Source organism: Sarcophilus harrisii, chromosome 6 (genome assembly GCF_902635505.1).
Source record: "Sarcophilus harrisii chromosome 6, mSarHar1.11, whole genome shotgun sequence".
Lineage (NCBI taxonomy): Eukaryota > Metazoa > Chordata > Mammalia > Dasyuromorphia > Dasyuridae > Sarcophilus > Sarcophilus harrisii.
In genome coordinates, this window is record NC_045431.1 from 192,648,864 (window position 1) to 192,668,616 (window position 19,753).

Here is a 19,753-nt window from a genome sequence, read left to right on the forward strand (position 1 = left end):
AGAGCACTGGACTTGGAAACACATTGGGGTTTGCCTCTCAGGTTCAATGCCTCATGATTATGGTCAAGTCATTTATTGAGTCTCAATTTTTTTCTTAGTGTAATGGGGGTAACAAGCGATATTTTTGTTACCTAATTCTTGAGTTTTTGTTGAGGTCAGTATTTGCAGACCTTTAAGTGTTATAGAAATGGGGACTGTTCTCAGTAGTCTTAATTGTGTACAGATGTGGGAAGAGTCTGTTATGATTCCTGACATATTGTTTCCATAACTGAGTCAAGAGAAGCGTAGTGGACAGAGGGGCTGACCTTAGAGTCTGGAAGATATGCTTTCCCATCCTCTGACACACACTAGCAATGTGACCATTCAACCTTTCACCATCACAGACAATTCTCCAATGCAGTAAATTGCATGAGTGCCTAATCAGTGAAGAGAGTTTTCATGATGAACCTTGTCCACACTGAAGCAATTACAGATTCTGATCTTAAAAAAATCAAAAAACCCAAACCTTCCAAACCCAAGAAGTCACAATATGACCTCTGAAATCATTCACAGAGTACACTTAGCCTTTGGGTGACTGTACTAAAATTAAATTGTTTTGGTGTTTCTGATCACCACAGAACATACTGACTGTATGGGAGAAATCCAGTCTGTCTCCCTCCTCCTTTCCCCCCTCCAATTCTCTTAATGACATCACAGAAGAAGCAGAGATAAGGAATGTGTTAAACTAAGTAGAAACAATGTTTTTTCCTTAGAAAGTGTGAACTTTTTCGTTTAGAGTTAAAGAGGCAGATTGCCTTTGGTTGAGAAAAAAACAAGAATCAGTTTTGTGGAGGCTGATCCCAGTACTTCTAGAAGTACAATATTTGGTTGGGGGTTTTTTGCTTCCTCTCACCATCTCTCCTTCCCTCCTCCCTCCTTCCTCCAAGAAGTGCAATTCCTGGCTACAGAGAGGAGAGGTAGCCATGCAAGAAGAGGAGAATTATATCTGGTAATTGTGAATTGAGGTTCTGAGAAGACTGATCAAGGAAGCCCAGTGGATCAACCTGGCCATTTGAGAACACCAAGGAGTATGTGGGGGGCAGGGTAGCAGAGGGAAGCAGAGGGGAGACAGCTGGAGAAAAGTCCTGTATTATTTGAAGCATTAGTTATTGCCCTAAATGTTCTTTATGGTATATTTCACTTCTAGCATATGGTAGTGGTGTCCTACTCTTCTCATTGATACCATGTGTACAGGAAAATAAATCCCTCAGGTTTTGCAGCTATCGTTTTTACTATGCCATATTGGTAAATGTCTTTGTTTTGGGCTGTATCTGCTGCTAACAAGTAAGCTTACCGTAAGTGCTTGTAAGACTATGAACCTATAGAGTTCTTGGAATCCAAGAGTAGTTTATAGTCCATTAGTGTGAATGTGAGCTAGAAGGAGTAGTCCTAACAAAATGTATGATCATAATGAATAAAAGATTAAACTAATAAATGAAGCTACATTTTACTAGATCTTAGTTTTTCATCTATAAAATTATAGAAGTAGGCAAAATATCTAGTATTTTAAAAATATTTAGTATCTCATTAAATTTTAAATCCCACTGTTCTATTTGAGTTATTTCACTTAAGGAACATATTGGTGATTCCATTTAAATTCAGGTTCATTTGACAAATATTTACTGAGGGTCAAGGCATTTTAGGATTGGGGATTAAAAAAAGACCGTCTTTGCCCTTCAGGAATTTGTAGTCTATATTTTGGACTATTGGTCTATTGTTTTCCTCACAAAGGTCACTTTTTGAAAACTGTGTAGAACTTGCCAGCTAGATTCACTATTCAGTCATACACCTAAATTTTGAATGCAATTTAATTTAACCTTATTGAATTTTAACTATTTTTTTTTTTTTACCCTTAAGAGATACTGTTGGAATTACATTGAATTACACATTCAGAATTGTTCCTGAAGCAGTAAGTGGAAATCTTTCTAAAAATGGAACTTTTTAAAAGAAGGGATTTTGATGTTCCAGCTGCAATCCAAATATTTCCCATTTCCCAGTAAATGATTGTTGTTAATTACCTGAACACATTTCCCTCGCAAATTAGCAGTAGTTATATCTGATGGTGAATTAGAAGTGTAGCACAACTGCTTTTTAATTTCTTTAAGAGTTGAATCAGAGATTACTTTTTGGTAAAGTAATAGCTAGACATCTTAGGTCTGGCTTGATATGCAAGTTGTATATACTTGTGACATTTTGCTTGCAGGGCTAAGGACTTTTTGTAGTTCAAATAAAATAGAAAACAAGAATATATCAGTTAAAACTCATGGAAAAAAAATAACAAAACTTTGCTTGTTTCCTCCCATAAGTAATCTCTTTGTGCTGTTGATTTGGTGTCATTAACCAATAGGAAGCATACTTTGTAAGAATAAGCTTTTAAAGATATCAGTGTTGTTTTCACAAGAAAAGTCTAATCATTGAACTATGTTCACATGTGGTTTGCTAAAGCACTTTAACTAGTTAAGCAGAACTGGTTTAGGAGGAAACTCCCTGACTGAAACCAGAAAGACCAGAGTGACAGTAAATTACTTCTGAGTTACGAAAGAAAATGTATTTGATGTCATCTTTTATCCATAATTAGATATAGTTTTTGTTAGGTTGTCAATACTTAATATTAAAAAGCTATAACTTTACTGAGAAATTCTAATCGTATGTTCTTTCAAAATATTTGCAGTTGTTAAATATAGTTGTCAACTTAGAATGGGACATAAGTGTGATTAGATAGAACCTGAAAATAATTTATTCATCACAACTTTCAAAACCCATTTCAAAATGATCCTGAGGAAGCCTTTGTTGACTCAGCTGAATAATGGTTCCTCTACTTGTGGCTCTATAGTGCTTTGGGCTCCTCAGAAACAAATAATTGAGTCTTTTGAGTGCTTATTTTTGTGGTATTCTTGCTCTGTGTGTACAAATTTTCTTCCCAATTAAAAAGTCCTTTAAGCTAGGATCAGTATTGCAAGTTTTCTCCCAGTTCAGTGCCCAGATACAGAGTATGATGATAAAGGAATAAATGAAAGAGGAAACCAACTGATACAAAAAGTGCTACGATGATGTTCCAGAAAATAAAACCTGTCAAAAAAGAAGAGAAAAGAAAACTTCACTGTGCTCAGAAATAAGACCAATGTCAGATGACTATTGCAAGAAAGATGCTTGCAGGATATTGGCAATCTGTCCAAGGATTCTTATAGAGGTGTTTAGTTGACAAAATATGTAGGTATTAATTTATTAGAACTGGTCTCTAGACTATAGATTGTTAGCGCTCGGAGCAAGAATCTAATCCAATCTCCTTTGCTGTTGAGATTTTGAGGCTTTGAAAGATAATATGACATCCCAAGTCACATGGCAGATTAGTAATTGAGCTAGGATTCAGATCTAGGCTCCCTGACTTCTAGTTCAATGATCTTATTATATTCTGGAATAATTTGATGATTTAAATGTAGCACTGCCTCTTTAAAGAAGGCCCCCTTTCACTTTCTTAAATAGTATGCTTTCCCTCTCTTCAATAGTATTTTTTCTAAATACATGTAAAGATAATTTTCAACATTTATTTTTGTAAGATTTTGTGTTCCAAATTTTTCCTCCCTTATCTTTCCCTTACCTCCTCCCTCTCCAAGTCAGTAAGCAATCTGATGATACATGAAAAATACATGAAAAGTCCTTTTAAATATTTCCATATTTGTCATATTGTGCAAGAAAAATCAGACCAAAAAGGAAAAAAACCACAAGAAAGAAAAGGCAAATGAACAAATAAACAGAGAAACAAACAGGTGAAAACACTATACTTTGGTCTATATTCAGTTGCTATTGTTCTCTTTCTAGATGGAGATAGCATTTTCTATCCCAAGTCTATTGGAAGTGTCTTGGACAAGGTGCTTTTAAAAAGAATTTGATACTTTAGGCTTTTAGATTCAGGAAGTGAATTGACTATGCCAGGACTTGGTTTTCTGTTTTATTTTGTTACAGAGGCAATTGTGGAGGGAGAAGGCGAGACTATTGGAAAGTAATACTATTGAAAAAACACAAAGTCAATAATACATTTTTGAAAGGAAAGAAAAGTGATGTGAAATGCAGACCTAGTTATGATTGACAGTACTAACCTATTATGATTACATGATCATTACTGTACCTGTACATTATTGCACATCCAACTAGATATATGACTCTGGGAAAGTAGTAATGTTACTTGGTAAAGAAAATGGTTTTTGATCCAATATTTAGTCATAAACTATTTCAAATAGGAAAGGAAAATGCCCTTTAGTTCTAATGTATATGAGCAGTTGTCATTTGATTTTTTTTTTTTTTTTGAAATACTGTATTCAGGCCTTTGGGGGGGCAGGGGAGAGAGAAAATCATGAATTTCTTATGGAGTCTACTAATTCTTTTTTTTATAGGTAGCTTTTTTTTTTATTATAGCTTTTTATTTACAAGATAAATACATGGGTGATTTTTCAGTATTGATCGTTGCAAAACCTTTTGTTCCAACTTTTCCCCTCTTTTCCCCACCCCCTCTCCTAGATGGCAGACAGACCTATACATGTTAAATATGTTAAAGTATATGTTAAATACAATATATGTTTACATATCCATATAGTTATTTTGCTGCACAAGAAAAATTGGACTAAGACATAAGGTAAAAATAACCTGAGAAGGAAATAAAAAATGTAAGTGGACAAAAACAGGGAGTAGAAATGCTATGTTGTGGTTCATACTTATTTCCCATAGTTCTTTCACTGGGTATAGCTGGTTCTCTTCATTGTTGAACAAATGGAACTCATTTGGTTCATCTCATTGTTGAAGAGGGCCACATCCATCAGAATTGATCATCATATAGTATTGTTGTTGAAGTATATAATGATCTCCTGGTCCTGCTCATTTCACTTAGCATCAGTTCATGTAAGTCTCTCCAGGCCTTTCTGAAATCATCCTGCTGGTCATTTCTTATAGAGAAATAATATTCCACAACATTCATATACCACAATTTATTCAGCCATTCTCCAATTGATGGGCATCCACTCAGTTTCCAGCTTCTGGCCACTACAAAGAGGGCTGCCACAAACATTCTTGCACATATAGGTTCCTTTTCATTCTTTAAGATCTCTTTGGGATATAAGTGAGTCTACTAATTCTTAAATTGTATTTCCTTATCCAGTTTTCCAGATCAGTTTTTTTTTTTTAATATCAGCTATTTTATACTTTCTTCTATGCCTCAGGTGTATTAATATTGTTGCCTAATTGAATTCTGATCACTCTATCCTAGTGTTCAGGGACGCCGTTTCTTCTTCTTTTTTTTCTTTCTTTTTTTTTTTTAAATAACTTTTTATTGACAGAACCCATGCCTGGGTAATTTTTTTGCAACATTATCCCTTGCACTCACTTCTGTTTCGATTTTTCCCCCCCCTCCCTCCACCCCCTCCCCCAGATGGCAAGCAGTCCTATACACGTTGACTATGTCACTGTATAGCCTAGTTACAATATTGCAGAACCAAACAGTTCTCTTGTTGCACAGAAAGAATTGGATTCAGAAGGCAAAAAATAACCTGGAAAGAAAAATAAAAATGCAAACAGTTTACACTCATTTCCCAGTGTTCTTTCTTTGGGTGTAGCTGCTTCTGTCCATTCTTGATCAATTGAAACTGAGTTAGATTTCTTTGTCGAAGAAATCCACTTCCATCAGAATACATCCTCATACAGTATCATTGAGGTATATAATGATCTCCTGGTTCTGCTCATTTCATTTAGCATCAGTTCATGTAAGTCTCGCCAATCTTCTCTGTATTCATCCTGCTAGTCATTTCTTACAGAACAATAATATTCCATAACATTCATATACCACAATTTACCCAACCATTCTCCAGTTGATGGGCATCCATTCATTTTCCAGTTTCTAGCCACTACAAACAGGGCTGCCACAAACATTTTGGTACATACAGGAAGGGATGCCATTTCTTCAGTGATGTTTACTACTTTCTTTTCTAAGCTACTTGTTCTCTTTATAACTTATCTATTTCTTCTTTATATTCATAGTCTTTGTGGAAGAATCTGTTGTTTTTTTTTCTCCCTTTGAATCTCCACTTACAGTTGTTGTGGAGTTTTGTAATAATTTTTAATATCAGATAACATTTTCTTTGACTTACTGATCTTACCAATTTTAATTTTTAAGTTAGATTTGTGTCAGGACTAAGCTTCCCTTCTGCTTTTTCAGAAGGTGGTCAGCCTTGATTGGTTTCTCTTATTCTCCCAAGTTCTTGCACTGACTTCCACATCTTTGAGTTTCAGAGTAATAGGTCTTCAGGGCTTTCTCTGGTATTTTAGGACTGAGTGTTAAGGCCCTCGGAGACCCTGAGCCTGGGCTGTCTTGTGGTACACAGTGGTTCACATTGCACTGCCTGCTGCTATTTCTTGATTTTCCATGGTCCCTACTCTTTAGCATTCTGACACTCTGATCTTGTCTCTAGCTAGAGCTTTGCAGCTACATTTGTCTTCTCTGTGAGTGTGCTGGTGCTATCTTCTTGATGTTTTTGTGCAGTTCTGGAATTAATGTTGTCATTCACTGTAGTTTCTCATTGGATTTCTCGAACATTATTCAGTTTGATATGAACTTCTGAACTGATAGAATAGATGTCGGGGATCTAGGCATCTTCCTTCTCTTTCAGCTAATTATCTAGTCATGAAGAGGGTTCTGAGATTAAGAGATTATACTCTTAATCCCTGAGCTGTTTTTTATTCTTGAGTGGAGCTATTTAGCTTTGATTACTATGATCTCTGAGATCCCTGCCACAGGTTATGACTAGAATGATGAGCAACAGGGAAGACCTGGAAAAGGGTTCAGAAAAGAGACCTTCTGTTCTAGAATGGAGTTGCAGAGAAGAGGATTAGCACCAGCTTTGATTTAGACTCAGAGGTGTAGAATCGTCCTTTGTTGGTGTGTGCTTTTTTCTTCCTTTGGTGCAGATCAACTCATTAAAGTTTCTGTTTGCCCATCTTGTTCATCTCCTGCTTATTGATCATATGCTTCATTTTGGTATTATTTTCCACTGGGATATTACTCCCACAGGAGTTTTTGAGGGACTTGGTCTTGGTTGGATCATTAAAGTTGTGTTGCTTTCCTTTTTGGGTAGGAGAAAGGAAAGGGGGAGGGAGGAAGGGAGAAATGACTTATTTCTGTCACTTGTATAACTGTATATTTATGTAAAAGAGGGAGAAGGGCTTATTGATAATCTCATCTCCCAGAGTTTGAGGAAGGTGCTTTGCATTTTATGACACTTATCATTTTCTCAGTTTTATTTACTATGTAAAGTGCTCATAAACAGAATATTTCTTATTTTTTGTTTGAATTCTTCATTTCACAGAATCACAGAAATCTCCAAATTTGAAGAGTCATCAGACAAGATCTAGGCCAACTCCTACCTGAACAAGAAACACTCTATAGTAGACCTGAAAAATAATTATCCAGACTTTGCTTGAAGAAGTCTCTCAAGAGGGAACCTACTTCCTTCCCAGGTAGCCCATCCTCCTTTGGGGTAACTCAGTTGTTAGGAAGTTTTTCTTTATGTGAATACTAAATATATCTCTTTGTAGCTCCTACCTATTGCTGTTAGTTCTTCCCTTAAGATGCAAGTAAAATAGATCTGATCTTTCTTCCACATGAAGTCCCTCATATGACTTGAAGACAACTATCTTCTGATTACTTTTTTTCTAGTCTAAACTTCAACTAATTCTCATGACATGCATTCTCAGCTCTTCTCTAGATGCTATCATCAGTGTTTTTCTTTAAATGTGACTGCTAGAGCTAAAATAAATAATGATACTCCAAATGTAGTCCAAGGAGAACAGAGTACAATGGGACTATCACTTTCCTAATCCTACAGCTATACTACGTTATTTTAAATTTGTACAAAGCTTTGCAGGTTATGTCATTGTACAAGACAAATATCACTGTCTATTTTTTAAGTAGATATCTTCTGCTTTTTACATCATCATTGTTATCTCTAGTATCCTTCTCCTTTCCAGAGAGTCAACTCATATAATATAGTATTTTTTAAATGCAAGGAAAAAAAAAAACCCAACACAACTGATCAGTACATTGAAAAAGTCTAAAAACATGTGCAATGTGTAACCCTCTGAACCACTTACTTTCACAAACAAATGGGTCATGGGTACCCTTTTTGAGCTCTTCATTTGAGTCATGTTTGAAGATCTTTATAATTTTATTTTACTTTTGATTTTTATATATGTGATTATTATTGCTATTTCTAATATTCTTGTTATTATTGTGTTTTTTTTTTTTTCCCTTGGCTGTGCTTACTTCATTTTGTATCAGTTCAAATAGATCTTTCCAGGCTTCTCTTCCATTTATCACACCCATCATTTCTTATAACACAGTAATATTCCATTACATTCATGTACCATAGTATGCCTTTTAAAAAAGATAGATGAATAAAAAGAGGCCAGGCTTCATTACTAATTTGCTTTGCTTCTCTTTAGACCCAATCATCTTCATGTATTAAAATAAGGTAGTTAGACTAGATCATTTGAAGCTTCTTAAAAACTCTGACATTCTGCAATTGATTTTGCCAAACTGAATACCTAAAGAATTGAGTATAAACTACACATTCTTTAAATAGTGTTCCTCAATCACCCTTGAAACATTTACCATTCCATCTTAAATTAATACTTTGTTCTTTAGTTTTTTCAGTCATATCTAGGTCTGTGACACATTTGAGATGTTCTTGGCAAAGTTATTTTGAGTTCCCATTAACTTCTCCAGCTCATTTTGCAGATGAGGAAACTGAGACAAGCAGGGATAAGTGACCTACCCAGCATCACACAGAGGCCAGTTTTGAGCTCAGGTCTTTCTGACTGTAGGCCTATAGCTTTATCCACTGTCCCACCTAGCCACTATGAAGTGGCTCATCTATATTTTATAACCAATTATTTCAGGACGGTGTTTTTAAAAATTATTTTATGTGTCTATGTGATGAACCAATCAACCAAGTCTCAGATTCTAATTCTAAAATGCCAAAGCAATTTACACAAGAGACTTGAGGGTTATATAGCTAAGGTCAGGTGGAAAATAGCAGTCCAATGATACATTTTCACTAACCCTGAAATTGTAGCCAAATTTAACTAGTTGTAAGCCTCACATTTCTTAACTTTTGAGGTATGCTGTGGGAAGCATTGATAAAAATTTCACATTGGAAATATGAAGGAAGGAAAAAAAAGCTTTTACCTACTGTGTGCCAGGCACTGTGCTAGATACTTTATAAATATTATATCTTTTGATCCTTGCAACAACCTTGTGAGGTAGGTGCTATTATTTATTCTCTCCCCTGCTCCTTGGTTTTTTGTTTTTTTTAACCAGTTGCAGAACATTGTCCCATTACTGAACCAGCCTATAGCTTCTCTTAATCAGAAGTTTTTATATGTTAAAGTTGTGCTGGATAGAAAATAACTAGCAGTGCTCTTATGATTTGTCTTTTATGCATGGCTTCTCAGGTGGATTTGTGGCTAAGAAGAATTCGTGATATAAAGTAATATGACTTATTTCTAAGAGGGAACTATAAGAGCTGAGGATAAATGATATATGTTTGCCATATTAGGGATTGTAGACTATGGCCTCTGAGCTACTTCACAGGGTTATCAAATCTTTTGTAATATATAGATAGTTTAATCTTTAGTAATATGGTACCTGCTATTACTTAGTTGTTGCTGTGACTTTCCTTTTTGAGATAAACTTCAATTTTGCATGACTTATCTTCCTTCAAACATATTTTGGAATTTAATGTAATTTGCATTAAGAAGAAATAACAGTAAGTCTCAGTTGTTGGTTTCAGGCCTTGACTACTTAGAAAGTGGCTTTGTTTTTCTTTCTGCATGTGTCTGTTTTCTCTACGAATGAAAAGCCTTCAGTTATATACAAATAATAAAGCATTGTCTTTCATGTTTGAAGATGAAGCTGCTATTGATATTGTAAACCATGAATGATGGGTGGTAGAAATGAAAAAAACCTTTATTGCCCTTCACTGACTACTCTCCTAGTACATCTGTTGCCAAAGAGGAAAAATACCACAACTATTAGAATACCATATGTTAATCTAACAATATAATTGTTAGATGTTTATCTATGGGGCCAGATCAAAATTTGGTTTATTTTTTAGATGGTTCTTTTATAAAATTTTATTTTTTTACCTTCATCATAGAAGTAAACTTTTAGAAAGTAGGAAGAAATGTGACATTGTTTTTTCTTTCCTTCCATATAATTTTTACAAAGTCAAGTGTATTTCAGGCACACACACATAGTCTTTGGGGACACATATCAAGAGGAAAATATAAAAAAATTATAATTTCATAACTCACTTATTGTTTAACTTTTTTTTTTTAAAGTTATCTATGTTTTACTCTTTTACTGGATTGTATATTCAATCAAGATAGGGATAGTATCTTACTTAGGTATTATACATTTCTCACTGTGTGTAGTAATGTATATACACAAGCATTTTATAAATGTTTCTTGAATAAGCAGGTAAAAGAATTATTGACATAGAGGTAATATAAGTCAAAGGGGATCTGATATCACCAAGGGATAAAAGTTAAAGATGATTGACGACAAAAGACTTGGTGGACAGAAGCACCTAGAGGGCAGGAGTAGGAACTGAACTATTCATAGGAACAAAGAAAAAAATGTCAGACATGTAGGAGACAAATGAGAAAAGACCACTGTCACAGGAATCAAGGAAGGAGAGATTGTCCAGGAGATTGTGGATGTAATGCTGAAGAGGTCAAGTAGGCTAAGGACTAGGAAAACGGCTTTGAATTTGGTAAATAAGATTTCCATTACTTCTACTTCAGGCATTTGGGGTATTAAACTATAATTTCCAAAAATCCAATGATCATTTGTATATAGATGAATCCAAAATCTATATACACAGCTCTAATTTCTTTCCTTCATGTGTCATGTATCTCCTCGTCTGCTGCACACCTCCATCTGAGTGACCTGTCAACATATCAGGAGCAATATGGCCAAAAGAGAACTCATCATCTTTGAACATTGTCTAAACATGGGTTTCCCCAGAAACTCTCGCTTGTAACTTTTTCTTTTCTTTTTATTCTTTTATTTTTCTTCTTAACTTTTTCTCCATTCCCTTCTATGGTGACTTCACCTGCTCTGGTCTTTGTCTTAAACCTACCTAAGTTGGAGTCCATGGTGCATTGTTGATAAATCTCTATCTGAATCTCCTTGCCAGTATCCCAACTGCACATTTCTAAAACAACTTATCTCCTTTAAATCTGTTTCTTCAAACTTCCCAGGTTCTGGGAACCGCCATCTTCTCTTTTTACCAAGTTTGTAACTTCTGAGTCATGTTTGACTCTTTTCTCCCTCTCATTTCCCATATCCAATCAGTTGTCAAGCCTCCTTGATTCTACCCCCACAGCTCTTGCTTCCATTGTCTTTGCTCACCTTACACACCCTTATCTCTATTCATTTGGGCTATTGCAACAGCTTCTTAATTGATCTGTCTGCCCCCATTCTCTTCCCTCTCAGTACATCTTTCCCATAGCTGTCAAAATAATCTTCCTAATGCCTTGGTATGTCCATGTCACTTTCCCACTCAAAAACCTTCAATGGCTTCCTTTGGCTTTTAAAATACGGAGTCTTTACTTAAGGTTTTACTTACATTTCTGGCCTTTCATATTACAAGTGCGTCTCATTTCAGCCAAACTATATTAGTTTCTTAAATCTTATAAAGAGGCAGCTAGATGTCTAGGGCACTGGACCTGTAGTCAGAAAAAAAAAATCTGAGTTCAAATTTGACCTCAGATACTTCCTAGGTTTGTGATCTTAGACAAGTTGTCTGCCTTAACTTCTTCAGTTATAAAATGGAGATAATAATAGATTAAAGGAGATATTTATAAAATGTTTAGTACAGCATATAGTGGGTACTTAATAAATGCTTTCCAGCTTCTTCTGCTCATACTTCATTTCTCATTTCTATATGTTCCTGTCATCCCTACTTCAATTCAATTCAGTAAACTCTAATTCTATGCCAGTTACTGAGCTAGGTGTTGGAGATGCAAAAAATGTCTCCGTTGATATTAATTGGGAATCTGAAGCTTCACTGCCTTTATTTCTGCCAAGAGTCGCCCCTTTTGGGCTCTCTGCTTTTAAAAAACAGTTATTACTGATGTGACTTACCTCTCTTCCCCTGTCAGGAAGAAGCTCTCATCAGATAGTCTGGGAATTATCTGATAATAGAATTATCTAGGTAGGACCTCTTTTAGCACCACCCATTGTCCATCCCCCAACCTCTAATTATCTTCAAACAACCTTTTGATACATTGATTAACATATCTGAAATCAGGTACATTCCATTTGACTCCTGACTCCTCCCTCTGGTCTGTCAGTTCTGGCTCCTGACTTTACTTCTCTGCTCTCACTGAAAGCCTTAAGGGTAAACTTCTCTTATAAAAAAATTGCTTATGACAAAAATTTTAGCTAAGTTCTCTTCAGGACTAAGCCCACTACAAAGTACTCTCTTTCTCTACCTCAAAGTGTCATCCTTCTAATGATGCCATTCTCTTTACTCTAACTCTCTTCAGTCTGCCAGATTATGCCTTTCTCCCACCTGTTGGAGTATTTGCTTTCTCTCCTTTGAGTATTTGTCTTTTCCCTATATGCTCTTCTAGCTCCATTTTATATTTACCATTCCTGGTGTCTGTTTTATCCCTTCTCTTTTTCTGTAACCTCTTTCCTTAAATAAATCTACCTTTTGTCAAAGAGGATGGCTAATGTGAATTTGTCACATGTTTATTTGGTATTGCTATCCCACCACATTACTACCATTATCCAGATTAAAGCCATAGATATTGCTCATCCCAGCAAACTCTGAAGATGATCTCATGATGGAATTCACTTTTCTTCTCCCTTTTCTAATCTCTTTCTTTTCTTGTTTTCCTGAGAGGCAAAGGACCCTTCCTGATTTGACATATCCTGTTTCCTTCCCTGCCTCTTTTTGCTTTAGTTGGCCTGGAATCTATGAGGTTGTTTGTTCATTGGTAAGAAACTGAGGCAGGAATAGGTGTAGGAGTGAAGATCTGTGGTCATGCTGTTTATATCTTCTCAAAGTTATATAATAACTTTAGCATAACTCAGGTGGAGCAGGGATTCTCTTAGACCTGAAGAGTTCAACTGGGGTGATGTATAAGTGAAGGAAGCCTCCCTTGCCCCATGGCCTGTACTAGAGAAGCTGTCTGTGGCTGCTTGGGGGGAGGGCTTGCCATCTAGGGCAACATAGGTAAGACTTGGCACTTGGCCAAGGAGTTGCTATCTCCTTTCTATTATATGGGCTGAAGTTTAGCACCCAACCCTCACGACCATCCCATTCTAGTTTTGGTTACACTTTGCTAAAGTTCGATCTTTTCTTACCCTAGTAATCCCCAGTGACTTGTCCTTCCTTCTTTTTCTTCTGTGGACCTTCCCTTTCCCCCATACTTATATGGTGGCATATTGATGCCTGCTTAACATAGATCATTACCTGCCTGACTGGATGAGTAATGGAAACTACTCTGCAACTACTAATTAAGTTGAAGTATTAAACAACTTATTTTGTATTATCATGTATTGCTAAATACCTATAGGATTCAGACCTATAAGATACAAATTGGCTTTGATTCTTACCTTAATGAGATCCTTAGTCTTTTTTTTTTTCTGAGGTAATTGGGGTTAAGTGACTTGCCCAGGGTCACACAGCTAGGAAGTGTTAAGTGTCTGAGACCAGATTTGAACTTAGGTCCCCCTGACTCTGGCGTGTCTGATCTATTCACTGTGCCATCTTACTGAACCTGGGGCCCATAGTCTTTTTTTTTTAATTAAAGCTTTTTATTCACAAAGCATATGCATGGATAATTTTTCCAACATTGACCCCTGCATAACCCCCTGCCAGGTTTTTCCTGGCAGCAAATTTTCCCCTTCTTCCCTCCCAATCCCCTCCCCCACCCAACAGGCAGTCCAACACATGCTAAATATGCTGAAATACATGCCAGATCCAATATGTGTATACATATTCACACAGCCATCCAGTTGCACAAGAAAAATCAGATCAAGAAGAAAGAAAGAGAAAAACTGAGAAAAAAGAAACCCAGGTCCTTTGCTTTTTAAATTTTTTATCAATGATTTGGATAAAAGCATGGATGGCATGTTTTTTTGGTTTATAGATAAATGAATTTGGAAGGATAGCTTACTTTTCATATGGCAAGGGTCAATATCTGAAAAGGTCTTAGCAGGATAGAATGGTAGTCTAGGTCTTAATTTAATTCAGTTAAATATATTTATTAAATCCTATCTTAGGTGCCTACCTCGGCCAGATATTGAAAGTACAAAGGTAAAAACAAAACTGAAAATGCCTTCATCCTATCAGCCAGTGAAGTATAGTAGAAGAAGAATTCAGAAGAGGAAGAACACAATCAGCTGAGAGATCATGGGAAATGTAACATGTGAACCAAGCCTCAAACTAAGATAGCAATTCTGAGCCGAGCAGAGGGTGTGCAAAGCATGGGAAGTGGCACATGAGAATGTCTGGAGGCAGAGGATGTAGTGTAGAGGTCAAGGAACAGCCAGCAGTCCAGTTTGCTGCAATGCAGAGCTTCTGAAGTAGAATAGTAGGCTATTAATGGGAAAAATAGATGGGAATCAAATTGTAAAGTCTAAAGGCATTGGGATAATATTGAAGATCATTGACTATGGCCAGATTTGAGAAGATCCTTTAACTGTAACTGTGTAAAGAATAGAAAAGAACTGAACAAGGGAAAGACTGGAAGCAAAAAGACCAATCATCCTATTGCTGTAGTCCAAGTGAATGGTGATAAGAACCTGAATTAGACTGGTAGTGCTAATAATATAAGTGGTCTTATATTATTATATAATATAAAGAGTCTGTGCAAGATTCATTGACAGCAGATTGATTGTAGATGGAGATTGATGAAGAGGAAAGATGACTCTAGGGTTATCAGCCCAGATGACTGCAAAGATAGTGCTACCTTCAACAGAAATTGGAGATTTGTGGGGAGAAGGGAGAGAAAATGAGTTCTGTTTTGGACATGTTGAATATTAGGTTCTGGGTGAGCTATCAAGGCAAAGATTTCTAGAAAATATAATTAAGATCAGGACTGAAGGTACAGAGTGGGGGTTATCTGCATAGTTTTGCTTACTAACCCCTTGAGAGCAGATCAAATTGCCAAACTGACAAAAAAGAAGAGAAAAGGACCCAGAAAAAAGTTGTGGGGAGAACTCGTGTTCAGGGGATAAAAGATTAATAATGACCAGCAAAGAAGACTTAAAGAGTGGTCAAAAAATAGGAGAACCAGAGAACATCATCATGGATGCCAAAGTAGGGCTAATAGCCTGGAAAGAAGGAGGTGATGACAGGAACAACAAGATTATATGATGATCAATTCTCATGGATGTGGCACTTTTCAACAGAGATGATTCAGACCAATTCTAGTGGCCCTGTGATAAGGAGAGCCATCTATACCCAGAGAGAAAGAACTGTGGAAACTGGGTGTGGATCAGAACATAGCATTTTCACTTTTTTTGTTATTATTTGCTTGCATTTCATTTTCTTTCTCTTTTTTTTTTTCACAGTTTGATTAGATTTTTCTTGTGCAGCATGATAATTGTATACGTATGTATGCATATATTGGATTTAATATATTTTTATGAGGATTTAATTTATATTGGACTACTTGCTATCTAGGGGAGGGAGTAGGGAAAGGGAGAGGAAATAGGAACCCAAGGTTTTTCAAGGGTTAATGTTGAAAAATTATCCATGCATGTCTTTGGAAAATTAAAAAGCTTTAATAAAATTTTTTTAAAAATTAATGAAAGGTTAGCTTGAATAGAGACTTTAAAAAGACCATTATATTTGCTATTGATGAGATCATTAATAACTTTGAAAAGAGCAGTTTCTAATAAGTTTGAAATTTAATAGTGAAAAAATGAAGTTTTATACTTAGGCTTGAAAAATCAGTTTCACTAATATAAGATAGGGGAGGCTTGGCTGGAAGACTGTTCATGCAAAAAAACTGTAATGAATTTTTGTAAATTTAATGTGAAGGCACAACTGTGTGATATGGCAACCAAGAGAGTAAATGGAATTTTAAGCTGTGTTAAGAGAGGTATGCTATCTAGATCTAGGAAAGTGAGAGCTTTATTGTACCCTGTCTCATTATCCCATGTTTGGAGTGTTCAGATGTGGGCTCCACATTTTAGGAAGCACAAATGCTACTTAATTGACTTATATTCATTATCTCTTGTGGGACAATAATAATACATTATATTCATGTACTCCATTTTGTTCACTTATTTACCAGTTGTTAAATATATAAATTGTTTCTAGATTTTTGTTTTTACTGTGGATACTTTTGGATATCTATGTGTTTTTTGTCTTCTCTTGCTATTATCATTTTCTTTAGCAAATAGTGGAATCTGAATCAAAGGACATAAGTAATTTAGTCATTTTTCTTACATAATTGCAATTTGTTTTTTCAGAAAAATGGGACCAATTCATAATTTCTTTATAAATGAGTTAGCTTTTCTGTCTTACCATAGTGTTTTTCCCTATTTTGACAATGGATGTGAAATAATGCCTTAGAGTTTTAATCTCCAGTTTCCTCTGATGTTCTTTCTCTTTATTTGAAAACTGTTCTCATTCTTTGACCTTTCTTATTTATTTGTGTGAAATTACTACAGATTATTTTAATTGAAGTTTTTTATTTTCAAAACATATGCAAGGATAATTTTTCAACATTGACCCTTGAAAAACTTTGTCTTCTGATTTTTCTCCTTTTCTTCCCTACTCCCTCCCCTAGATGGCATGTAATCCAATATTTGTTAAACATGGTAAAAATATATGTCAAATCCAATGTAGGCATACATAGTTATACAATTATCTTTCTGCATAAGAAAAATTAGATCAAAAAGTTTTTAAAAAATGAGAAAGAAAATAAAATTGCAAAATGCAAGCAAACAACAACCAGGAAGAGTAAGAATGGTATATTGTGGGCCACACTCAGTTCCCACAGTCCTCTCTCTGGGTGTAGATGGCTCTCTTCATCACTGAACAATTGGAACGGGTTTGAATCTTCTCAATGTTGAAGAGAGCCATGTCCACGAGAATTTATTATCATATAGTCTTCTTGTAACCAATACATACATATCTTTATCCAAATAAAAGCATTCTTTAATCTACCAATCTAGTAAGCCTTTCCAAAAAAAGGAAAATTAGATAATTTGAAAAGACGATCTTTATGTGTTAGCTTTTCCTAATCTTTGATTCTTTTTCTAGTGTTAACTATTTCTTAATATTACATTCTAGAATGTTGTCAATAATCAGTTATATTTATTGACCCAAATTGACCCAAATCTAGTTCTTTCAATATCTAACATATAGGTATATCTACTTAGTAAAATTATTTTAGCAAGGACAGTCAGGTATTTTTTAATCTCCCCAGTGTAAAGGACTAAAACTCTGAAAAAGGTGTGCTTGAGGCTAATTACTTATTTGATTCGAGACAATGACTCTATTAGCATGCATATTTTTTGGATAAATGGCTTTTCTCACTGTTTGGAGCTTACTGAATGTTTGGTGTTAAGATAATCTTAAGGAAGGATTTGAGGGTAGGGTGAGAGGAGAGTGTGACTTTGCACCTGGATGAGGAGGAGAAAACTGGAGATCTTTGGCAAGCCTGGTGGCAGTTTGCCTGCTTCTTTCACTTCTCCCCCTAAATATCAAGGACTTTTACTTATCTTGACTCTGGTTGACCCCAAGACCCTCCAAGGAACTAGCCTGTAGTCCACACCTCTGGTCTGATATAGATAGGTTTGGTGCATAAGATTTAAGATTAGAATGTAATGAGATTCTCAAACTATACAACAAATGGAATCTTATTAGCATTTAGCATGGCAAGGTTCTATTCTATAGTGATCTAGAACTTATTCAGATGTGAACTTCTTTTCTGCCTCAGAATTAACCATGGTTCTTTGGTAGTCATAAACTTATGTACAGTCTAAAGCAGGAACTGCTAACTTCTCATGGGCTGACTTTTTTTACTTAGGTCACCAAGAATCTATGTCAGAATCTTAAAAAAAAAAAAAAAAGCTTTTTTTTTTTTTTTTTTTTTTTTTTGAGCCTTAGTCTCTTGCACAAGTTAAGGGTACCTTAACTAGTGAAGTAAGGCCTAGGAAAAGCTAGTCTAGTCTATGTGACAGAGATCTCATTATTTCTCTACTACCTTCCTTCTTATTTTGAGTATCAATTCCATATTAATTTTAAGAGAAGAGTAGCTCTTTCTTTTTTCTGTCTTTATCACCCCATTCCACCTTGGCACAATTCCATCTTTTCCTTGAACCACTTTTTTCCCCAATGGCTAGTTTTAAAACTCCTTTTTATTTTTCATGACTTTCTTTGACTAAGCCCTAATTATTTTTTTGCACTCCAGCTGCTATTCTTTAAACACTTATTAATATCTTTTGTTTTTATATCACCTATATATCCGCACCCTTTCTCAGAGATCCATCTCTTAACAAAGGATTAAAAAAAGAGGGGAAAATGTTCAACAAAACTAGCAAACATCTTGGAAAAAAAGTCTGATGTTACCTGCAATATCCATATTCTCCCACCTCTGCAAAGAATGGTGATGAGAAAAGGACAAACCTTTTCATGTCTCTTTTTGGGGGTCAAGATTAACGTCACAGTATTCATTCAGTTATCTTGTTTTTTTTCTTCTTTTAGTCGTGTATGCATTGTTTTCTTTGCTGTTTACTCAGTGTCAGAGTGTATAAATCTTTCCTTGTTTCTCTCATCATTTCTTGCAGCACAACAATTCTCTTCCATTTATGTACTACAATTTATTGAGTTATTCTCCGATGAATGAGTGGGCATCTGTTTTGTTTCTAATTCTTTGCTACCACAAAAAGTGATGCTACAAATATTTTGGTGTGTGTATATACTATGTATGTGTGTGTGTGTATGTGTATATACACACATATATATGCATTTTCTTGTTGTTGACTTTTTTGGGTATATGCCTAGCTATGAAGTATCAAATATATTAGAAAAATTTGGACTTGATGAAGGCCAAAATGAGCAAAACCAAGAGATAATTTATATAACAATATTGTCAAGAAAATAACTTTGAAAGATTATTCTAATTAATTACTATTACTAATTAATATAGTGATCAATCATGATTCCAGTAAATTCATAAAAAGGCATACCTCTCCACTTCTTTATAAAGAATACAGATGGGGTAGCTAGTTGGTGCAGTGGATAGAGCACTAGCCCTGAAGTCAGGAGGACCTTAGTTCCAATGTAGCCTCAGACACTTAACACTTCCTTCTGTGTGACCCTGGGCAAGTCACTTAACCCCAATTGCCTCAACAAAAAAAAGAAAAAAAAATAAAGAATACAGATTGAAACACACACACACACACACACACACACACACACACACACCCCACACCATGGCTAATGTGGGAATTTGTTTTGCTTGCCTCTATGTGATTGTAGTGAGGGTTTTGTTTTTCCTTTCAAAGTAGGAGAGGGAGAAAAGACAGATCTTTGAAAATAAAAATAAAATCTAATTTTTTCTCTCCCTCTCTTTCTCTATCTCCCTTTTCTTTTTCTCTCTCCCCATAAACCCACATACACATACAATCTTC

At 35.4% G+C, this 19,753-nt stretch overlaps 1 protein-coding gene across 2 annotated transcripts in view; it reads left to right on the forward strand.

Moving 5' to 3' along the window:
• The window catches only part of PTPRA (protein tyrosine phosphatase receptor type A), a 194,249-nt gene that overhangs the window by 65,776 nt on the left and 108,720 nt on the right, over positions 1 to 19,753 (forward strand). For both annotated transcript variants that reach the window (XM_031941764.1, XM_031941765.1), the window contains exon 2: positions 7,389 to 7,539. The gene's annotated coding sequence lies outside the window, so the exon portion shown is untranslated. The remainder of the gene's footprint in view (positions 1 to 7,388; positions 7,540 to 19,753) is intronic.